Raw genomic sequence first — 21114 nt, forward strand, 5'->3', positions numbered from 1 at the left:
TTAATAGGGATGGGCAGACTGCAAGTTGCAGGATGCAGGCAGCTTAGCTGCACTAGGTCGATTAGCTTATAAATAAGCTGTTTTAGAACATAAGAAGGGGCTGGAATTTTTAGTCTTGAGGCTGGAACTTTTAGTCTGAAGAGAGGTCTAGTGAGTTCAAAAGAAAACTGAAAAAAAACATAAGGTAGTTTCCAGTAAACATTGCAACCAAACACTGTCTGAAAGTTGTATAAGAGTGCATTTTGGTCAAGCTGTCTTGGCCAAGTTCTGTTGTTTGCATTGACTGAGCTGTTTATGGTTGTTGAACTGTTGGTGTTGCTGCATTGAACACTCTGTTATTGCTGTGGTTTCTCTACTCTTTCCTGAGACTGCTCGACTATTTGCTGGTTCTCTTTGTTCTGGGAAATACTGCTGGTTGTCTGTGGACTGTAGAAAATACTTGTGGTTGTTGGTTGTTGCTGTGTTGTTGCTGTGTGTCTGCTGCTGCTGTGTTTGTTGCATACTACTCAACTGATTACTCTTTTTCTTCCTTTCCTTTCTATACCAGGTACACACCTAATACACTGTCAGATGTAGCTGGAAACTTGAGCATGAATGTAAATGAAAAGACCTGAAGAATGTGTTTTTTTATACATAGTTTGTTACCTTAAATATCATGTAATGTAGAAAAATTTTATTCTTGTTTTGGATGCTGGAGATAGCCTTCAGGCCTAATAACTGTCAATGAATGGTAGTTGAATGTTAGATTGTGTATATATGATGGTGATAAGAGTATGCCCAAGGCAGTAGGTTGTATCTCAGATTTAGTGCAATGGTGTAGTATAAGCCTGTAATGTATGCCAAACATGAAAATCGTACACTGTAAATTAAGTTCTTTCCTTTCCAATAAATTGCCATATATAACTGTTAAAACCATGTTTTAAGATAAAGAACACAGGGTTTACAATCTCAACCCCACGAAGGTCGAGCCCGGGTCAAAACAGACCAAGCAGGCTCGCATCGAACAAGCAGTGGCCCAGGTCTGGCCAATCACGCGTGGGCTGGATTTGGGCCCGTGATTATTTGTTCGGCTGACTGTGCACGCAGCCTCGTTTCTGATTTTTAAGCATTTCTGAATGTTGTTATAGATAACTTGCAAGCACGTAATTAATTAGGACTATCCCCTGTTTTCAATTAGTAGAGACGAACACGACAAGAAACGTAGTTGCTATAGGATACCCTTTAAAAATAAGAACGAGATGAGCCTCGACGAAAAAATAAAAAAAACGCACAGGCTGCGGGGCCCTCGTTAAATGTATATTATCGAAGCATTCAGTTTCCAGGATGGGTCGTTTAGCAAATCTCACGGCCCTCCCAGAATAATAACGTGATAGTCTCTTTAAGCGCGTATCTAATAATTTTACCTCCTTAAACTCGGGTGCACATTTATGTGACCCAAATCCAAATCTCGACGGATTCGAAATGTATTTCTAATCACGGGTACATTGATTGTGACGTGGTTCGAGAGGCATATCCATGACGTCGCAAATTCCTTTTAAAAGTAGAACGAGACGAGCCTCGTCAAACAAAAAATGTACACAGCTGCGGGGCCCTCTAACTGTATATATATTAAAACACTTAGAATTCGGGACAGGCCGTTTAGCGAATTTTTCGGCCTTCCCCAAAACAACAATACGCTAGTTGCTCTAGGCGCGTCTTAATAATTTATTCTCCTTAATCCGGGTGCACATTTATGTGACCCAAATCCAAATCTCAACCGAGTCGAGATATGTCAACAACCACGGGTGCATTGATGTAACGTGGTTCGAGATATGTTTTCACGACGTTGCAAGTCTTATAAAATAACAGTAAATGATAAAAGCGGTTAAAAGTTAAATTTTGCACATAAGTTCACACTTGTATAAAATCAGATAATCAAGTCGAATATAACAGTTGAGCGACCGTGCTAGAACCACGGAACTCGGGAATGCCTAACACCTTCTCCCGGGTTAACAGAATTCCTTATCCGGATTTCTGGTACGCGGACTGTAATATAGAGTCATTATTTTCCTCGATTCGGGTTTAAAATTTGTGACTTGGGACACCCTAAATATCCCAAGTAGCGACTCTGAAATAATTAAACCAATCCCGTTTCGATTGTCCTTTAATTGAAAAAACTCCAATGCGCCCCCTCGGGTGCGGAAAAAGGAGGTGTGACACTTACTGGCTGAGACTCCCTATTCTGTTAGTGTCATACCCTAAATAAAAGAGGCTCAGAAAGTTTCTAAGTCGGCTGGCCTTTTGGTTCCCGGAAAGGAGCTCCTTCCTCAACTCGAGTTGTCCGCTCGGGTACACTGTCTAGAACACCGACCCAGGTTTTTGAACATAGAATAATGTGACTTCATGCCGGATCCCTAGTAGGAACGCTTATTTGCATCACGTTGCATTTGACTTAGGGGACTCAACACAGGGGTTGGGTCCGTCTAGGACTAGCAACCTGATATGAAAAGACCATCTTGATGCATCCTATTTGTTTTCCGTGCATTTATTTTGTCTCGCTGACCGGTGTTTGAATATTATGAATATTGTGAAATCGAAAAAATAGCGGTTAGGGAATTGATTGTTTATTTTTGAAAAAAACCCCAAATGCTGTCAAAACTCTGCCGATATTTTGAGAAAATGAAAAAATGTCTTATTAGTTGTTTTATTAAAAGCAAAGGAAAAATAGAAAAAAAAAGAGTCTTTGTTCTGTCTTGTTTTTAAAAAAAAAATAGAAATGGAAAATAGTTTGTCTTGCCATGAAAATGAAAATGAAAAAGAGTCTTTCATTATTTGTCGCAAATATATATATATATATATATATATATATAAATATATAAATAAATCCGAAAAGTTTTTTTATTTCCAAAAGATATATATATCTTTATTTGTTGCAAAGAGTATTTGTCTTGCCAAGAAAATTCAAAGTAAAATTCCAAAAAGATATGTCTTGCAAAAATAATATAAATATCTTTATTTTCCATTGTTGATTAAACAAAAAATAATAAAAATGTTTTTAAAAAAAAAGTCCGAAAATATTTTGATTCTTCTTTCAAAATTGAAAAGAAAATTCAAAATTCAAAAAATATTTTTTAGAATCATTTCTTTTATTAAAAGTAAAATTCCAAAAATATTTTCTTTTTCTTTAGAATAAAAAAAACAAATGAAAATTCCGGAAAAAATATCTTCCTTTTACTTTTGAAATTCTCAAAGTGAAAATCAAAAGAAAAGGAATTTTTACAAGTCTTTCTTTCAAAAAGAAATCAATCAAAAAAATATATATACTTCCTTTCTTCTTTTGAAGCAGTTCTCTCACAAATTCCAATTAAAAAAAATGTTAGTTCATTTACTTATTCACGAGGCCCGAACTACGCGGGTTTGATTCTCACCGGATGTGAGATACGTAGGCAACCCTCATCGGGTCCAACCCCACCTTTTGCTAAAATTGCCAAAAACAAATAAATAAATAAATAATAAATAATAAAAAAAAACAGGTCAAATTTTAATTTTGTCATAAAGAAGTCGGGTGATGCTGTTTTGTCATAAATAGCCGAATGTTTCCGAAAGGGACGCCGGAAGGCTGACTTTGCATAAACAGCCACCTTCGGGTCATTTTTAAGATTTGGTCCAGTTGACCCACACAGCCTTAAAAATCCTCGTCCCCGAGACAAGGAAAGGTCGTGTTTGCAATATTGACTTTTCTAAATTCAAAAAACGATAAAAAGAGTCATAAATAAGTCAGGTGATGTTGTTTTGTCATAAATAGCCGAATGTTCCCGAAAGGGACGCCGGAAGGCTGACTTTGCATAAACAACCACCTTTTGGGTCATGTTTAGGATTTTTGGTCTAGTTGACCCGCACAACCCTATAAATCTTCGTCCCCGAGGCGCTGAAGGGCCGTGTTTGCAACACCAGGTTTTTATTGTAATTTGAAAAAGAAAAAAAAACAAAGAGTCAGCGGTCAGGTGAATACCGTTTGAATTTTGTCATAATAAGCCAAGTCAGCTTCGGCCGCGTCTTAAACCGTTCTTGCCGAAATAACCTTAGAGTATCTTTTAGTTGTCGAAAGGCTGTTTTCGTAAAATAATGGATGAGTTGGTAAAGTGTCATAAAATAATCCTCCCCGACCTCAAAAATTCATGTGGAATTTGGAAGGGGCTGTGTTTGCAAAAATAACCGTTCGGTTGCATTTGTCAAACGGAGAAAGGAAGCTTGCATTTGTTTTGGAGTTTGTAAATCTTTTAATTAGAGTATGTGGGTTGTTTGATTTTCCAGTTTGTAGGTCATCTTCAAACCTTTGAGCCCAGTTTGTTATAATATGAAAATTGAAAAAAAATGTTTAGTATTGTTTATCTTTTATTGGTCACGAACTACGCTCGGTCTGATTCATGCGGGGTTATGATACGTAGGCAATCTTCATAAGATTCGACCACCACTAAAAAAATAGTATAATAAATAAATAAATAAAGGAAAGCGTGGGAGATTTTCATAGGGGCGCAATTGTCTAACTGCTTAGGTGTATTCCATCTCTGATATATGATTATCTGCCAAATGCCCTAACACTAACGTAATGTCTTCCCTTTGCTGTGTTCATATATAGAAAAGTGGTTGGTTGTGGTAACTCCTCCCTGCAATGCAGAGTCAAAGGACAATGACTCAGAACCACAGAACCGAGTGGGTCGGTACTGATGACCGACAACAATTGGTCGAACAGAACAACGAGTTAGTAAAAGAAGTGAAGATGCTGAGGCAGCACGTGGCAGACATGTATCAGGCATGGACGACTGGGAACGCACCACCCCCTCCACCGCCAAGCTTCTTGAACTCTGTCCTTACCCAAGCATCCAATACCATAACGGAAGATCCCCCATACTCTCCATCCCAAACCACTTATGGCAGCTTTCCCAGTTACCCGAGTAGCTCCATCACTCATCAACACTACTCCGCTCCCCAACACCACTTCTCTCCCCGTGACCTTAAAAGCCATACTCCATTTTTCAGGTACCCGGCTCCACAAAAGGCCTATCCACCCTCACAAGCCTACCGGAAGCCCCCTGGATCAGATTTCCGGCCCAATCAAGCATTTAGGAATGAGAGGTTGCTAAAACGAGAAAAGGCTCTCACCCCTATCGGAGTATCTTATGCAAGTTTGTTCGAAAGGCTAAGTCATGTTGGCCTGATTGAGCCGCTCCCCGCATATACTCCAGATCCACGTGCAAGAAACTTTGATCCGGCAGCACAATGTGCATACCACTCCAATGTCAGAGGGCACAACATTGAGAGCTGTCGTAATCTGAAAACGGAAGTAAAAAAAATGATCCAAAAGGGCGGATTGTGATCGATAACAGTGACATGGAGCACGCGAATCCTCTTGGGAGCTCGCTGACCAAGGTTGATGATGTTGAAGCTGGTAACGGTTTTGGCAATATTGACGCAAAGCTCAGTGGCTAAGATGCCAGGTTTGAATTGGGAGGGCGCTTCGTTCCTTGGTTATCAAAAAGAGAAGCTTTTGATGGTTTATTTTGTTGTTATTTCTGTTGACCGGATTATTCTTAGGGTTGTGTCAAACTTTCTTATCTTTCCATTTGTTATAGCGGTTTGTTTAAAGTTTTGTCCAGTTTGTTTTTTTAGGTTTTGTTCTGGTTTGTTTTGTTTTTTTATTCAAACCATTTCACCGGTAGTATAATGCAAAATCCGGTCTTTTATTATTTCCAGTCATTTTTTTTGTTGTTTAGTCCTTTTATCATTTTTATTCAACGCCGATTCTAGTGACATGACTTGCACACACAGTTCGGGCCTAATCTTAAAAGTTAATCATAAAACCCCGAGAAGGTGATCAAAGCATTTAAAGAAAATAAGGACGGTTTGAGATTATTCAGAGCTCGAGTCATATGGAACTGGGGCAAGTAAAACACAAAGAAAATCGTTAAAAGAAAGATTCGCCAAATTGGCATGAGGGTCGTTCAAGATAATGAAAGTTAGAGTGTCGCCCAACAGTGCGTTAGAAGTGACGAATGAACAAACAGATGTTGAATATAATTGTTAAGTCCGGCACCATCAGAAGAGACTACAAATTTAAATTGTGTTGTTTGCACTTGGCATGTTTGAAGACTGGAATGACGAAGGCATTTTGTTCTGCTACCTAAACACTTTATCCTTCGTTAACCCCTTTTGAGCCTTATTGTTTTTCTTTCATACCCCTCGTTCGGAATTAGTAAAAACGACTAGAAAATGCAAGCATGGCATGAAAACAAAAACAAAAAAAAGAAAAAAGAAAAGAAAACAACAAAACGAAAGAAAAAAAGAAAAAAAAAGAAAAATGATAACAAAGAAAAAAACAGAGGAATTGGAAACTACGTTTGACCTGATTCCTCAAAGAGGATACGTAGGCGCTTCACGGCTCGGTCATAGTTTTGAAAAATGAAAAGGAAAAAAAATCAATCAATTAAGATGCAAGAAACTGGGGCAAAGGTTGCATTTTTTGTAAATAAATCTAGTTCCGAAGGTTGTAATTAATAACCCAAAATCGATGCATTTTTGAGCCTTTAATACCCTTTCTTTCTAGCCCTATCCAAAAACCCACATTACGGTCCAAAGAAAGACCTTCTGATCAGTCTTCAAAAGATGTCAAGTCAGACAAATGAGAGTCTTACCGGCGAACATAACATTCTGTTCCACAGCAGAAAAGACTCTAATCTCCAGCAGAGAGTCATACCGGCAACACTCCAAATCCCCAGCTGGAAAGTGATACAAATGAGAGAGTCTTATCGGTGAAAATCTTTACGGACACCATAAGGCGACGAAAGCTGAGGGAAAAACCAAAATGAGAGAGACTTGATAGTGAAAACCTTCGGGCACTACAAGTCGAATAAGATTGAGAATCAGATGGGGAACTGCCAATTGAAGGTCTTGAAAGACGATTGACGACGGAGGATAGGCCACATGTGCATGTCATGACCATTAGAGTCGGTATCCACGTTTGATAGGTTTTTATTTATAGTTTCTTTTGTTAAAGAGTCATCTTTTCCTTTGTCTTTTTATTCTGTTCCCTTTTATCTTTTTCCTTTCATAGAAAAAATTCCCCAATAGAGTCTGTTCGGTCAGAACAAGTGAGAATTGACATCAAAATTTGCCATCGGCTTTCCAATCATGCAAGATGAGATCTGACTAGTACATCCAAATGGTTTAGTCAGCAAGGAACAAGCACGAGGCCAGTGTCAAGAAAAATATCCCCAGCAAAAGGGAATTGACAAAAGGATTGACAAGTGTCAAAAGGGATATCCTTGCCGAAATCAAAGGTTATAAACCTCAAGGCCGAGGCCCGTGGACAAAGCAAGGAGAGCAGTGAGTATGGTTTGGGAAATCCATACGATACTAAAAAAGATCGGGGAAATGCCAGTTTTCGTCTATGCCACAAAAGAAGAGGGATATCCCCAGCAGAATGGGATTATCCCCAGCAAATAATATCATCCCCAACAAGTTGTGGAGCGCAGAGCAAGGAAGGAGAAAGGGAAAGCCATCCCAGTAGAAGTATCACAACCAACCACCATGTTTTAAACTAATAAATTTTGTTTGGTTTGAAACAGGTAAAGGAAATGACATTGATGCCAAAATGCATGCCGCAAGGGATATTATCAAACTGGGGCAGAAAATTTTCTGGAAGTCAGGTACCCATTTGGGGAAAAGTAAAGATAACTCCAGTCTCAAGGGAAGTGGTCTTTAAACCAGTGTGCCCCCAACATAATAAGTTTCAATGGAGGAAGTTGTTCCCCAGCAAAGGAATCAGAATCCCCCAGCAGTGTTATCCACGACAGCGTTATCCCCAGCTGAAAACATTTTACCCCCAACAGGTAAGTAAATAATTCCCCAACAGTGTTATCCCTAGCAGTTTTGAGGAGTCCAACACAAGTTTGGTGAAAATCGGTATCCTCAGCGGTTCCTTTCGGGGAAAGGCAAAACGAGTCTCAAGGGAGTTAGTCTTCAAAGGAAGAAGCTAATAATAATAATAATAATAATAATAATAATAATAAATAAATAAATAATAATAATAATAAAAAAAAGGGGGGAAGTAGTTTGCAGGGGAATGAAACATCCTACTCAAAAGGAAGTAATTCTGGAAGGAGTAAGATAACATATTTATCTTCAGCAGAGTTATCCCCAGCGGATCATCGAGATGTAGAAGCATCTTCGACGGATTTTTCGACCAAATTTCAAGAGGGTCGGACAACCCATAATGGGGAAGGTAGAAAGAGAAAATTCATCCTAAGCAAAATAATCCCCAGCAAGTATTCGAGGTAAGACATTTTCAAGTCTTAAGGATATTTTGGGTTCATCCGCCCTCGAATAGGATATTTTGGGTTCATCCGCCCTCGAATAAGATATTTTGGGTTCATCCGCCCTCGAATAGGATTTTATTTTCAAAGTTGTTGTTAAAGACAGACGCCCACCTGAATAACGAGAGGAATACTTTTTTGTCTGTTCATTTCATATATTAGGCGCCCACCTGTATAACAAGGGAATACATTTTGTGTCTTTACTATTAGGCTCCCACCTGTATAACAAGGGAATACATTCCACGCCTTTACCAATAAGAGACGCACTTCCTAGGTCTAGTTTTGCCAATAGGATACGCACTTCCTAAGTTAAAGATTTCATTAATAGGAGACGCACTTCCTAAGTTTAGTTTTACCCATAGGAGACGCATTTCCTCCTAAGTTTAATTTAACCCATAGGAGACGCATTTCCTCCTAAGTTTATTTTACCCATAAGAGAGGCATTTCCTCCTAAGTTTAGTTTTACCCATAGGAGAGGCATTTCCTCCTAAGTTGTTGAAATCAGGAGCCCGCCTGAAGTGAGGAATGTCGTTTATTTTTTAAAAAAAGTTGTTTAAATCTCGCCAACCTAAAAAGAGGAATGACATTTTATTTTCAAAGTTGTTGAAACCAGGCGCCCACCTGTATAACGAGAGGAATACATTCCAGTCTTTACTTTTCAAGTGTTGAAGTTGGGAGCCCGCCCATAATAACAGATGAATACATTCAGTCTTTACTTTCAAGTGTTGAAGTTGGGAGCCCGCCCATAGAACAGAGGCATACATTTAAGTCTTTTCATTACAAGTGTTGAAACAGGCGCCCACCTGTATAACGAGAGGAATACATTTCAGTCTTTACATTTCATATTTCAGGCGCCCACCTGTATAACAAGAGGAATACTTTTTAGTCTTGTACTGCAGGTTTCAGAAATCAGTAACCCCACCGGAAGGTAGAATGTTACAACATGAATACCCAGCAGGAAACAATAAAAATCCCCCGCACCGGGAAGCAGAAGGCTACAACAAAAATCCCCAGCATTCGACCAAGTTATAAATAGCAGAAGCTCGCCTCAAGAATGCGAGTCAACGGTCTGAGATGGTCAACGGTCTGGGAATCCAAAGTACGGAAGTGGAGAACATATGTGGTCTGCTCAAGAACTAGCACCTACAACTAGCAAGTATCAAGGTTCAGATCCAAAGTCTGTATGAAGCACCATTCAAGACTCAAGACCAAGTTTCAGAAGACTTAAAGATAGGAATCCTTGTAACTAGTAGCTGATAGGCTTAGTTAGTCTTTTTCAGTTTTCATTTTTGATGTAATGACAGGACCACGGACCGGAACCTCAACGGAACGGCACCTCGATCGGCTCTTCACCTCGGTACACTTTACCATCTCTCTCATTTCCGAACTATACGTGGCCTGATTCCTGTATAACCAAGGATATGTAGGCAGCTCAGATACCAGGGCTCGGTCACATCCCCTTCCTTCCCGTAGTGTAGTCCCTCCAAATAATGGCCGGGTCAAAAACATGTCTAGTCGTTCTTTGTCGGAAAACTCTTCGTGTTTCCAGTCAAAGAGGGGCAGCTGTAGACACGTGATTTTTGACCCTCCCCGAGAATTTTCATATTTTTAGCGTGAATATTTGAAATTGGGTCTAATATAGCTATTTTAACTATTTTACTTTATTTCGTCGCAAAAGAAAATTACAAAAAATATATATATGAATTTTAGTTTATATATTTCTCATAAACTTGAAAAAATACAAAAAAAACTGTACCTTAATTTTGTACTTTATATAATTTCGAAAATTACCAAAAAAATATAGCTCTATTAATGTTTCGTAGTCATTTTAATTTTTGAAAAAATACAAAAATATTACTTTATATTTTATCTTTATATAAAAACAAAAATTACAAAAAAATAGTTTATTAATATTTTGTAGCTATTTTAATCTTGAAAAATATTAAAAAAAGATATAGCTTTGTTTTTAATATTAGTCTTATTTTGGTAGTTATTTTACTTACATAGGATTAGTTGAGCAACGTCGTGTTCTTAATCTCAGGTCCGGGCAAAAGAATAATATTCGGGTTCAAATTACCCGTTTTTAGGCCTAATTTTCGGGCCTAGCCCATAATAATCCGAGTTCACCACACATGGGGGGACACGCGTGGGGAACACGGACGGAACACGACACACGGGGAACCCCACCGCGCGTGGGGGACACAAATCTTGGACCCCTACACACGTGGGGTCCATTTTTCTTGGCAAAGGGGTACAAAATACACTGACAAAGGAGGGGAAGAGGGGAGTTGGACAGATTTTTGAAGGGAGATGCTCGTGCACTGTTCATCTTCTTCTTCCTAAGGAAGAACAAAAAAACCTAGAAGCCCTCATCCAAAAACCACCTAAAAAACCCTAACAAACCACCGTCGCCCCAGCTCCCTCTCCGTCCCCCGACCACCATCAACCACCCTATCCCTCAACAGACCCGTCGAACCCCCATAACTGGCCGGAAAAAAAACCAGTAGCCCACGCCCTCCCGTCCAAACAAAACCAGAAAACCCTACCCAAAACCACCAGCTTCCAACCCCCCGACGCCTGAACCACCAGCGAACACCTCCGGAAACCACCATAGTCAGCCCCATCACCCTCGTCCCCAGCTGCTCGTCGTAGCTACTTCTGCATCACCTTCCCGTCGTAACCAAAAACCAGTCGCACCACCCTATCCCCCCCAGCTAGCGAGCTCCTGCTCGTCGTCATTTTCCAGTCGACGACCAAAGAACCCAGCTCATTTACCATCATCGTCACTGCCCCCTCGACCTTACTGTCGCCACCAGCTTTACCATCCTCACGTCTGCAACCCCCCTCCCCTCGTCGGAACCACTTCTTCTTCTTCGTCGACCACCTGTTCCGACGACCATTGCTGCTGCTTCACGTTCTTCTCCATCAACAACCCACCAGCCTCACGTCCAAACACCACCACCAAATACCACTGCCCAAACGACCCCTCGTATTCCCAGCAATGAACCCGTAACACTGTACCAAGGCAACCATCCAGTCGCCACCCCCACATCCAAACGACTGCCTGCAACGTCCAGCCATGAACGACTCTCCTTCATTACCATGACTGACCAAGAAAACACACATACGCACAAGCTGAAACCTAACTGAAACATGTTCAAAAATAGCCCAGAAGTTCTGTCCGGGGTGAGGTCCGTTCGAGTTCGTCGTTGGCCAGTCGTTGTTCGTGGTTCCGGTTAGGTTCGAGGTCCCGTTGCAGCCACAGTTTTGGGGTTGCTCGTGTAGCAGTGGAACACTTTGAGAAATCAAAATACCTACTTCAGGTGCATTCTCACTACTGTTATTTCCTTTTTCTAGAGTCTTTTCATGTGTTGCCTAAATTTGTTCACATAGTATGTTTTAATCGTTGTTCGCAACTGATTTGGATTTTCCTTTTAGATCCAGTAGACTAAAAGAAGAATTAGAACAATAAGAAATCTTTAATGTTTCTCCTTATAAGTGTTGGCTTGTAAATTGTAGTATGTTGTTATGATATTTACATATGGATTTGTTAGTTTTGTTGAATGGTATCTATGTCTATTTAATGGATTGTTTAATTCCATATTTTGTCGTCTGTCGTTTGTGTTCATCATCGTGGTATGCCTTTTGGAAGGTTAAAAATGTAGAAGAACGCCTTGAACTCTCGTAGTTGCTTTATGCACGTAGTTAAGCCATCGTCGTGATTATAGGTACAATTCCCGTGACATGGTTACAATGCCTAAAATTCGGGGGTACATTTTATGTAACCCGATTATAATGACTTTAAGATCTTAGTGAATAAATTAGGATTTTTAGAGGCGAATAAAGTAGATAATCATAGTTGTTTTTAGGCTTGCCTTTAATAAAAATGAGACGAGCCTCGACATACAAAAAATGCACAAGCTACGGGGCCCTCTAAACATAACTATTAAAATACTTAGAATTCGGGACAAGCCGTTTAGCGAAATTCCACGGCCCTACCCAAAGTAAATGATACGCTAGTTGCTTTAGGCGCGTATTTAATAATGTTATCTTCCTAAACTTGGGTGCACATTTATGTGACCTAAATCCAAATCTCAACCGAGTCGAGATATGTCAAACAACCACGGGTGCATTGATGTAACGTGGTTCGAGATATGTTTCCACGACGTTGCAATTCTCGTAAAATAATAACAATAATTAAGAAAGTGGTAAAAAGATAAAATTTTGCACATAAGTTCATATTTGTATAAAATCAGATAATCAAGCTGAATATAACAGTTGAGCGACCGTGCTAGAACCACGGAACTCGGGAATGCCTAACACCTTCTCCCGGGTTAACAGAATTCCTTATCCGAATTTCTGGTACGCAGGCTGTAATATGGAGTCATTCTTTTCCTCGATTCGGGATTAAAATTGGTGACTTGGGACACCCTAAAATCTCCCAAGTGGTGACTCAGAAATAAATAAACAAATCCCGTTTCGATTGTCCTTTAATTGGAAAAAACTCTCTTGTCCCCTCGCGAGGCGAAAAAAGGAGGTGTGACAGCTCTGACGACTCCACTGGGGATGAAACCCAGAACCACTGGTTCAGGGTTAAGAATTCAAGCTTAGAATAATTGTTATTATTTGGCTTTATTTATTATCTGATTTTATTATATGTTTGGGCTCAATGTGCTAAATGATGCTTTTACCGCTTTGATATTATTTGAACTGTATATAAACTGTGCCGAAACCTTTCTCTTCTTACCTCCGGGGATGTGCTTACTGTAAGCACGTGATTTTTGCTTTACAAGCAATCGCTCCAAAAAGAAAATAAAAATAGTGACAAATGATTTCGCTGTACAATTGTTCGAGTTTTTCGTGACAAGTGTTGTTAGTCATTTGTGGATCTGTCCATTTTGCATTTTATCATTAACAAACAAAATACAAAATATGTATGTTAGGGTGATTAAACCATAATTCGATCAGTAAAAGAAAATTCAAAAAAATATGTGCATCGTTCGTTCTAGGTTTTTAGTTAACTTACTTAAATATTTTTGTGATAATTGTGTTAAAATGTTACATTGTTGTTGGTTTTAATTTCATTGTTTTATTATTGTTATTTCATTTTGTTTTAAAAGAAAAATAAAATAGAAAACAAAAAAAAGTGATTGAAAATCGGGTTAGGCCAGGAAATAAAATAAAAAATGGGCCCAAACCAGCACAAGTCCGGTCCAGACCAGGCCTGCCCAGGCACTTCCTGAAACGACGTCGTTTCAGGGATGGTTAATCTGAGCCGTTCAATTCCATTGATCTGATGGCCTTTATTGGCCCTCATGACCCGACCCAGTCCCATTTTTTACCGACCCCTTACTTAACCAAACGGCACTGTATGGTCAAGCTCCCCCAATCCTGGCCATCAATTTTAATCAATCCAACGGCCAGGATTGAATCAGCCTCCCCGTATATAAGCCTCCTATCATACCCCACGCCCCCTATCCGAACCCCCCTCCACTCACCGTCTTCACCAAAGCACTGAAACCCCCCCCCAAACCCTAGCAGCCGCCCTAGTCTCCCTCGCCATTAAAGCCGGCGGCATGAACGCCGGTGACCACCTTTAATTGGAAAAAACTCCCTTGTCCCCTCGCGGGGCGAAAAAAGGAGGTGTGACAGTTACTACTGCTCTACCGACCTCCTTATTTCATCCAAGGAAAATTAAAACTAAGCTAGCTATGCCTATCAACTACTAGTTACAAGATTCCTATCTATAATTCTTTTGCAACTTGATCTTGAGTCTTAGCTGATTCTGTTTGTAGACTTTGATCTGAATCTTGATGCTTGCAAGTTGTAGGTGCTTGCTTATTTTTGCAGCATTGAGTGAAGCGGGATTGGCGGAGCTCGTGACTTCAATCAGATTTTGAGCGATCTGCACTTTGTTTGCTCCAGTATTTGGGCTCATCTTCTTTTGTTTTTTTCTTCCTTTCTTTATTCTGGATTTGAGACTCACTCCGTAGGTCATCTCGATCCACGTGCCTCGAGGTCAGACCTGCTCAGACAACAAAACAGACAAACAAACAAAATTTTTCTTCCCCAGTTTCACTAGGAAAATTTCGTGGGTTAATTGTCATAAAAATCTACAGAATTGATGAGGGGATGAGAAACCTCACGTCTAAAAGGCGCAACTCAGGGACTGAAGCCCTAATGTTTGCAAAAGGCAAAAATGCTCAACTCAGAGATTGGAGCCCTAATATTGGCTAAAAGGAGAAAACCGTTCGACTCAGGGATTGGAGCCCTAATGTCGGCTAAAAGAAAATTGCTCAACTCAGGGATTGGAGCCCTAATATTGGCTAAAAGGGGAAAACCGTTCGACTCAGGGATTGGAGCCCTAATGTCAGCTAAAAGAAAATTGCTCAACTCAGGGATTGGAGCCCTAATGTCGGCTAAAGGAAAATTCGCTCAACTCAGGGAAGAGCCCTAATGTCGGCTAAAAGAAAATTCGCTCAACTCAGGGATTGGAGCCCTAATGTCGGCTAAAGGAAAATCACTCAACTCAGGGATTGGAGCCCTAATGTCGGTTAAAGAAAAACCGTTCGACTCAGGGATTGGAGCCCTAATGTCGGCTAAAAGAAGATCGCTCAACTCAGGGATTGGAGCCCTAATGTCGGCTAAAGGAAAATCGCTCAACTCAGGGATTGGAGCCCTAATGTCGGCTAAAAGAAAATTCGCTCAACTCAGGGATTAGAGCCCTAATGTCGGCTAAAGAAAATTGCTCAACTCAGGGATTGGAGCCCTAATGTCGGCTAAAAGGAAATTGCTCAACTCAGGGATTGGAGCCCTAATGTCGGCTAGAAGAAAATCGCTCAACTCAGGGATTGGAACCCTAATGTAGGCTAAAGGAAAATCTCTCAACTCAGGGATTGGAGCCCTAATGTTGGCTAAAAGAAAAATTGCTCAACTTAGGGATTGGAGCCCTAATGTCGGCTAAAGGAAAATTACTCAACTCAGGGATTTGAGCCCTAATGTCGGCTAAAGGAAAATTCGCTCAACTCAGGGATTGGAGCCCTAATGTCGGCTAAAGGAAAATTGCTCAACTCAGGGATTGGAGCCCTAATGTCGGCTAAAGGAAAATTGCTCAACTCAGGGATTGGAGCCCTAATGTCGGCTAAAGGAAAATTGCTCAACTCAGGGATTGGAGCCCTAATGTTGGCAAAGGTGACTAGGGAATGGAGGCCCTATGTCTAAAATCTCAACTCAGGGATTGGAGCCCTAATGTTGGCAAAGGTGACTAGGGAATGGAGGCCCTATGTCTAAAATCTCAACTCAGGGATTGGAGCCCTAATGTTGGCAAAGGTGACTAGGGAATGGAGGCCCTAATGTCGGCTAAAGGAAAATTGCTCAACTCAGGGATTGGAGCCCTAATGTCGGCTAAAGGAAAATCGCTCAACTCAGTAATTGGAGCCCTAATGTCGGCTAAAGGAAACTTGCTCAACTTAGGGATTGGAGCCCTAATGTCGGCTAAAAGAAAAAACGCTCAACTCGGGGATTGGAGCCCTAATGTCAGCTAAAGGAAAATTGCTCAACTCAGGGATTGGAGCCCTAATGTTGCAAAGGTGACTAGGGAATGGAGGCCCTATGTCTAAAATCTCAACTCAGGGATTGGAGCCCTAATGTTGGCAAAGGTTGACTAGGGAATGGAGGCCCTATGTCTAAAATCTCAACTTAGGGATTGGAGCCCTAATGTTGATAAAGGCGACTAGGGAGTGGAGGCCCTATGTCTAAAATCTCAACTTAGGGATTGGAGCCCTATATTGATAAAGGCGACTAGTCAGTGGAGGCCCTATGTCTAAAATCTCAACTTAGGGATTGAAGCCCTAATATTGATAAAGATAGGTTGATACTGGGGACTTTAAACTAACCCTTTTTTTTGTGGAATTTTCTTCTTATTTCTTTTTTTTTTGCAATTTTTTTTTGTTTTTTTTTATTATTTTGTTCAGTAAAAATGCAGGAAAGAATTCGGAGGAAACTTCCCTCTTGGGTTGATTCCTTGCTGCAAAGCTGTTTCTTGCACCTGTGCATTTCTTTTCCCTTTTGGTCGCACCTGCTTCTTGCACGGTTGCTTTGGATTGTACCTGTTTCAATTCTCCAAACAAAGAACAATTGTCAGTTTGAAAATGGTGGTTGGTTCGGTGGCCTTGATCGTTCCAATTGCTTGGTCTCGGCCTCATTTCTGTTGAGAAACTCCGCCATTGATTGGATTCACAGGCGACCCCCTTTCAAACTGATCAGACTTGGATTTCCGGATTTCATGATGATTCGCCCGTGTAAGGCTTTGGTTCTTCCATCTCATTCTGCTTTGGTATTTTCACTGGGGCAGACTCGTTGGGGATATATTATTTTTTTATTATTTTTTTTTTAATGGAGCATTAGGGAATTTTTTATCCTCAAACCTAACTGCAGTGGCTAATCGCGTGGGACTTAACCTTTCCAACTTTATTTTGTCTTTGTAGGCCTTTCTTTTCTGTCTTCTTTCTTCCAACTTCAATTTTAGAGCATTTGGGGGTACCTTGGTTTCTTCAACTTCGCTGAGGCGATTAGCCATGTGAAACTCAACCCTTTCAACTTCAGTTGCATTTATAGGCGCTTTAATTTGATTTTCTCCTTCCAAGAGTTTTGATTCCTGAGCATCGGCCGCCATGGCCAGTCGAGGTCGACTTGATGCACCTGCTGAGGCTGGGTGCTTTTTGCACATTAGTATGTATCAAACGAAATCCCTGTAAATCAGTCTTGCCATCCTTTCTTTGTCTTGGTTTTGGAACAGTGTTAGACCAAAAGGGATTCAAAGAGAAACAAATAATTGAATGGAGAATGAGTTTAAAACTAGAAGTGTCCCTTTCGGGGAAAGGAGAGAAGGACTTATCTGGAGTACATGCGGACTTCAATGAACATGACATGCCTTTTGGACTGGATGCCTGATCTGTGTAAACCGTCTGACTCCCAAAAATTTATCACAACTTTGCCTTGAATACCGAGGAACCTTGCTAGGACTCTGTTGATGACGGTGGTTGTGAGGATCTCATTTTCGGTCATGGGCGCCCTTTATAGGTTTTCACGAGCTGACCCACCCCACTTCTCTTCTCACCATCGCCTTATAGTGCCCGTGTGGGTTTTCACTAACAAGACTCTTATTTTGATTTTCTCTGCTTACCGTCGCCTTACGGTGCCCGTGTGGGTTTTCACCAATAAGACTCTCTCATTTTATTTCTCTTATTTTGTTGTATCAGATCCAAATAACTCCATCCTCCCATTTTGAACCGCTTTGCCGATTGATCAGAAGGACTTGAACAAGGTTTGGGGTGAAAAGAATTTGGATTGAACTACAACTTTGGAACCTTTTGGGCGGGATCATTGCCGAACTACTATAACTTTTGCCCCAGTTTCACTTTTGGGGGACTTTGGATTTTTATTTTGGTGTGACTGAACCCCATAGAGAGAGCTGCCTACGTATCCTTTCGGAATCAAGTCAGACGTAGTTCAGGAAACTTGGATTTTTTTTTGTGTTTTTTTTTCTATTTTGTTTTCTTTTTCTTTTTCCTTTCCTTTTCATTTCTTTTTCCTTTCATTTTCTTCGTCTTTTCTCCTTTTTTTTCTTTTCCTTCTATTTCATTTTTTATTTTTCCAATTCTTTCATTTTTCATTTTTCCAATTCTTTCATTTTTCTCTTCTTTTTTATTTCATTTTTCAACAACACTTTCAGGTTCCAAAGAGGGTAGTCAAAGAATGGTAACCGGCTCAAAGGGTTTGCAAAGGGTCGATAGTGTTTGGGTAGCGAGAATGAAAACCTTCGTCATCCCAACCGGAGAATATTAGAACTATATGAAAGATCAAACAAAGTACCTTTTGACTGCATTTGCATTGACAGTTATTTCGGGGACATTTCTTCGATGTGTCCCAAGTTCAACGCACTCTTTTGGCAGTACTCTTGTTGCAATGTATGTACCTTTCCAATCTGGACCCAATTTTCTTTCAGCTTTTTCAACTCTTTGTTTTATTTTCTTAAACGTATCTTCATTGCGATCTAATCCTTGATTCATTATTTCGAGGTCTGACGGCTTTCAGGATCCGGGCATGAAGTCCGCAAGCATGTCGTGTTTTTGAAATCTGCATTTAACAGAACTAAAAAGAGAATAAGAAAGAAAATGACAAGATTGAAAAAAGAAACATTCCTAGACAATGAAATATTAATTTCATTTGATTTTTGATTTTTTTGTTTGATTGTTTTGATTTTGATTTTTTTTTTATTTTAATTTTTGAAGATAGAAGGGCTTACATCAGAAAGTAAGACAATAAAGTAAATCATCCGGATCACACCCTGAGATAATCCGGACGCAGAAAGGATAGCAAGACTAGCTACCGAGACTCCCGTCTAATGGGGAACTTTCATGCTTGGTGATCATTTTCTGGCTTTTCTCCTGCCTCTGCAATGGCCTTCAATGTCGGATCAAATTCCTCAGCTTCACAAATCATTCCGACTATTGGCCCGATGTTGTAGGCAGGCCACAGATTGTTCATCACATCAGGAGCTTCTTCATCCCGAAAAATAATTCTTTCAGCTTCAATCGAATCTTCAACTGCCCTTTTGAGGGTCCAACAGTCCTTTGTACTGTGCCTCACTGCTCCAGAGTGGTATTCACATATAGTGTCAACTCAGTGCGGTGGGGACTCGGGGTTCAGCCGAATTTGGTCCACTGGCTGCAATAGATCTAGCCTAATCAGCTTTTGGAACAAGCTTGAATACGATTCACCAATAGGGGTGAACTGATTCTTTCTGAAAGGCTCTCTTGGGCGAGGATTGTACCGGGGAACATCTGATTGAGGATTATATGGAGCTTGGTAAGGATGGACGTTTCTGGGAAGTGGAGCTCAGTTTTGTGGATAATATTTGTGGCCGCGTGTAAGGTTGCGCATTCATCAATGCATACCAACAAAACCAATCACCTGAACAGAACCTGGCTGATTTACTCACACACACAACCTTGTTAGTTTTGAGGCATTTAACATATAGGAAATCGCACGTTGGGATGCAATGCACCTAAACAGTTAAACGTTTCTACCATGTATTTGAACGAGTTGCATGTTTCATCCCGGCCTTAAACTAGCCCTTTTCACTATGTACCTCTTTTCTTTTATTCCTGCCTCTCTTTAACCACTCTTGATCTTGTTTTTGCCGCTTTTTTTTTTTTGTTTTTTTTTCTTTTTTTTACTCTTTTATTTTTTGTCAATCTCTCTTTTTTCTTTTTTTCACTATTTTTTTCTTTTTCTCTTTTTACTTAATTTTCTTTCTCTTTTTTTTTCAGTTTATTTTTTCACTCAATTTATTTTATAGCTATGATCGAATCCGATGGGAATTGCCTACGTATCATGACCCCGCATGAATCAGATCTTGCGTAGTTCGGGAGATCGTGAATGGAGTAAGTAAACTAACTCTTTTTTTCTTTTTGAAATTTTTTTTTAAAAAAAATGCTTTAAAAGAAGAAAAGGATATTTTTGGATTTTTGAATTTGACTCTATTTTTATTTTTTGAAAGAAAGACTTCTAAAAATTCCTTTTCTTTTGATTGGAACTTTGAGAATTTTAGAAGTAAAAAAGAAAATATTTTTGTTTGAATTTTCATTTATCCTCTCTTTTTCTAAATAAGAAAGAAAATATTTTCTTTGGATTTTGGCTGTCGCCTCTTAATTTTCGAAAGAGGCACTTTTAAGAAAATATTTTAGATTTTGAGTTTTTTATTTATTTACAAAAGCACTTCTAAAGAAAAGCGAAAATATTTTTTGGACTCATATTTTCAAAGTTTTTATGGATATTTACAAACGGACTAGACGGAGACTCAAACGGAAACCCGGACTAGCGACTTCGACCTGCGACGAAAATCCAAACGCATCTGTTCCGATTTCTTTTAGCCGATTTCAACAGATCTTTTGGCTCATTTTGGGTGGTGTTATGGGTGGATTTTATGGCTGTTTGCAACAGGTTTTTGATGCTATTTTAGAGGTCGTTTTGACTAAAAAAAACGGAGCTATTTTCAAGCTTGTTTTGATGTGTTTTGAACGGATTTTTGATGGCTGAATTACTAGAGCTTCAAGGCTGGTCTTGATGATGAAAAGGTCATTGTTTTCTGGTTTGAGAAGAAAGAAAGAAGGAGATCCGTTGGGGAGGGGGGTGTTCTGCCCGTGTATACCCATGGTATATCAAGTGTATATCGAAGGTATACTCTGTCCGCATTTTTGGGAGGGTGAGTGTATTTGGAAAAAAATGGGTAGAGGAGAGAGTTGGGGAGATCCCCTTGCTGCCTATGACCATGTGTGTGTTGAAGAAGCTTAAGAAAATGAGGAAAAGGGGGAGAGGTAAAAGTTGTCTTGTTGTTGGAGTGTAACATGGGTGAGTTGGAAAGATATAAAGTGAAAGGGGACAAGGAAAAATGGGGGACAAAAGAAGGTGGGATGAGGGACCGGTGTGGGGGCGAGGGAAAGTGAAAGTGAGGTATTGACGAGATAAGTGGGAAAAGTGGGAATAAATTCAAATAGGGTCAAAAATTAGGTGTCAACAAAGATAAGGGTAATTTGTGAGGTGGAAAGGTAAGTTTGGTTATAGAAAGGTTGACTATACTGGGAGGTAAGCGACATATGATTTGCAGGAATTGGGTTAGGGTTGAGTTGTGGCTGACTAGCAAGAGCTGGCCGAGGTAAAATCAGTGCCAGAGGTTTAGAATCTATTGTCGACAGAGTTT

The sequence above is a fragment of the Nicotiana tabacum genome, chromosome 18, assembly GCF_000715075.1.
Source record: "Nicotiana tabacum cultivar K326 chromosome 18, ASM71507v2, whole genome shotgun sequence".
NCBI lineage: Eukaryota > Viridiplantae > Streptophyta > Magnoliopsida > Solanales > Solanaceae > Nicotiana > Nicotiana tabacum.